A 3,822-nucleotide genomic window follows, 5' to 3' on the forward strand; every position below is an offset into this window, starting at 1 on the left:
TGCCTAGCATAAATATTTGAATTCACAGGATAAAGGGCTATTCTTGAATCGGCCTCCATTGCCTTTGTTTAGCAGCATGTTGTTTTTTATGGACTGGCTTTGGAATGACCTATTCTGAATTATAATAAAATGATAAAAATCTGTTATGACAGTGGGAATGACAAAGCATACCTAATCATTACTGAGCACTGTAAGCACCTGGAACAGAATGTAGCAGCGGCTTTGGATATTTTTCAAATAGAAAGACTGTTTTCAGTAATATTTTTCCATTTTGTTTTGAATTGACACATCTGCCTTCCTGATAAGAGCAAATTATTGATTTCGTCTATGATCAAAGCTACTGAATCATATCAAAAATTTCCCTGAGACTACAATAGCTAAACAAAATGTAGTTGTTTATTGAACTTTTAAGATGAAATGTTTTCTTTTGCTTGGAATTTAAAATGCACAGGTTGATAGTTAAAGCTACTCGGGCATAACAAGGATCTCATTCTCTACTAAAATACTGTCTTAGATTAGAAATATTGGAGGAAATGTATATGACTGCCACTAGAGCAGAGTTAACATAAACATGCACTTGTTATTATTAATATAGCCTCTTTGATAGCCATAAAAGGAAGCATAATCTCTTGTCTTTAGAATTTGCCCGGACACTGATCGGATAAAAAACATCTATTTGTCCTCCTGAATCACACATAGTCTCCTTCATTAATTTAGGAAGCTGTCTCTCATCTGATCAAATACATACAAGGTCCAATCCAGCCACAATACATGTAATAGCAAAGCTAAGGAAGACGTCACCTAGAAAGACGAGAAACAGGACAAAGGAAGGCCACACTCTCTATGTCTCAAAGAGCCCATTTCTCCTATTTCATTAGCTATGATTTCTGCCTTTTCACAGCACATGCTAAGCATGGCAGTCACATCATAGAAGACCCTTGACAAAGCACATAGCCCAGTCTCTATGACAGCTATCTGTGTGAATGCCTGTGCATATTTTTCATTTTACTAGTGTTTTATTTTATAAGTTGTAGCTTTAATTATGATATTTTCATGCACATATAGAGTATATTTGAAAATATTCACCCTCTTATATTCTTATCCCTGTCCTGCTGGTCCCCTTCTTCCCAAATGATCTCCCTTCTACTTTCATGGGTTTGTTTGGTTGTTTTTATTTTATTTTATTTTACATATGAGAGAAAACACAAGGGATATGTGTCTTTTTAAATCTAGTTTATTTTATTTGACATGATGACCTCAGGTCCATCCACTTTTCTGCAAACAACTTAATTTCTTTGTTCTTCACAGGGGAATAAAACTCCAATGTGTGTGTATACAACATTTCTTTATCCATGGACGGGCATGTAGACAAGTTCTTTTTATTTGTTCGTTTTGTTTTTGTTTTTACTTTTGGTTTTGTTTTTTGAGACAGGATTTCTCTGTGTGGCTTTGGAGGCTGTCCTAGAACTTGCTCTGTAGACCAGGCTGGTCTCGAACTCACAGAGATCCACCTGCCTCTGCCTCCCGAGTGCTGGGATTAAAGGTGTGTGCCACCAACGCCCGGTTTTGACAAGTTCTTTAGGTTGTTATTGTGAATAGAGTTGTGAAAATATGTGGCTATGTATCACTACTGTATATTGACTTTTGTATTTTGGGTTATACCCAGAAGTGCTGTACTTGGCTCATATGCAAGTCCTACATTCAGTTTTATGGAAAACCTCAATAATGATTTCCATAGTGGCAGAATTTGCATTTCCACCAACAGTGCATAAGGGCTCCTTTTCCACCACAGCCTCACCAGCATTTGTTGTTGTTTTTTTAAAAATTCTGTCCTTCAGTTATTATGAAGTGTGTGTGTGTGTGTGTGTGTGTGTGTGTGTGTGTGTGTGTGTGTGTGTGTGTGTGTAAGCCAGAAGAGGGTGTCAGATTCCCTGGGGCTGGAATCACAGACTTGTTAAGCTGCCATGTGAGTGCTGGGAAGCAAGCTAGGGTCCTTTACCTGCTGAGCCGTCTCTCCAGTCGCCAAACTACAACTTTTTTTTGAAATGGGTATTAGTGTTTTTCTTCCTTTTTTAAAATTTAAGTGAGAAATGAGCTAGTTTCATATGTCAATCCCAGCTCTCTCTCCCTCCCATCCTCTCCTGCCCTCCCCACCAGGCCCCCCAGTACCCCACCCAATCTCCACTCCGATCCCCAGGGGTGTGAGGCCCTCCATGGAGGATCTCCAGAGTCTGTCATTTCATCCAGGGCAGGGCCTAGGCCATCCCCTAAGAGTCCAGGGAGAGAGCATCCCTCTATGTGGGATGAGCACCCAAAGTCCATTTGTATGGGATAAATACTACCCAAGGCCCCATAGATTATCTGGGCCTCCTCACTGACAACAACATTCAAGGGGTCTGGATCACTCCCATGCTGTCCACTCAGCCATCAGTCTGGGGTCCAAAAGGTCCCTCTTGTTCAGGTCAGCTGTTAAACCAGCCCAGTCTTAACCCCCTTTGCTCATCAGTTCTCCCTTTCTGACACTGGATTCCAGTTGAGTTCAGTGTTTAGCTGTGGGAGTCTGCCTCTGCTTCCATCAGTCGCTGGATGAAGGTTCTGTTTCCCAGACTCTCTGGCAATGGGATTGTATGTTGGCACTTCCCTGATTCATGTCTAAAATCCATATATGAGTGAGTAAATACCATGTTTATTACCTCACTCAGGATGGTTTCTTCTAGTGCTGTCCATTTGCCTGCGAATTTCAAGATTCCATTGTTTTTTTCTGCTGAGTAGTACTCCATTGTGTAAATGTACTTTGTTTTCTCTATCCACTCTTCAGTTGAGGGGCATCTAGGTTGCTTCCAGGTTCTGGCTATTACAAATAATGCTGCTATGAACACAGAGGAACAGACAATCTTGTTTTATGAATGTGCATCTTTTGGGTATATGCCTAAGAGTGGAATTGCTGGGTCTTCTGGTAGACGGATCCCCATTTTCCTGAGGAATCTCCATACTGATTTCCAAAGTGGCTGTACAAGTCAGCACTCCCACCAGCAGTGTAGAAGTGTTCCTCTTTCTCCACGCCCTCTCCAGCACAAATTGTCACTGGAGTTTTTGATTTTAGCCACTCTGACAGGAGTGAGATGGTATCTCAGAGTTGTTTTGATTTGCATTTCCCTGATGACTAAGGATGTTGAGCACTTTCTTAAGTGTCTCTCAGCCATTTTAGACTCCTCTACTGAAAATTCTCTATTTAGTTCAGTGCCCCACTTTTTAATTGGGTCCTTTGGTGTTTTGGACACTTGTTTCTTTAGTTCTTTGTAAATTTTGGAGATCAGCCCTCTGTCAAATGTGGGGTTAGTGAGTATCTTTTCCCAATCTGTGGGTTGCCTTTTTGTCTTATTGATTGTGTCTTTTGCCTTACAGAAGCTTCTCAATTTCAGGAGGTCCCATTTATTAATTGTCAATCTTAGTGTCTGTGTTACTGGAGTTATGTTCAGGAAGCTGTCTCCTGTACCAATTTGTTCAAGGGTATCTCCCACTTTCTCTTCTAACAGGTTCAGTGTGGCTGGATTTATGTTGAGGTCTTTGATCCATTTGGACTTAAGTTTTGTGCATGGCGATAGACATGGATCTATCCACATTCTTCTACATGACAGCCTCCAGTTATGCCAGCATCATTTGTTGAAGATGCTTTCTTTTTCCATTTTATAATTTCAGCTTCTTTGTCAAACATCAGGTGTTCATACATGTATGGGTTAATGTTGGGGTGTTCAATTGGATTCCATTGGTCCATCTGTCTATTTTTGTGCCAACACCAAGCTGTTTTCAGGACTATATCTC

This window comes from Mesocricetus auratus, unplaced genomic scaffold, assembly GCF_017639785.1.
Source record: "Mesocricetus auratus isolate SY011 unplaced genomic scaffold, BCM_Maur_2.0 contig_13396_pilon_obj, whole genome shotgun sequence".
Taxonomy (NCBI): domain Eukaryota; kingdom Metazoa; phylum Chordata; class Mammalia; order Rodentia; family Cricetidae; genus Mesocricetus; species Mesocricetus auratus.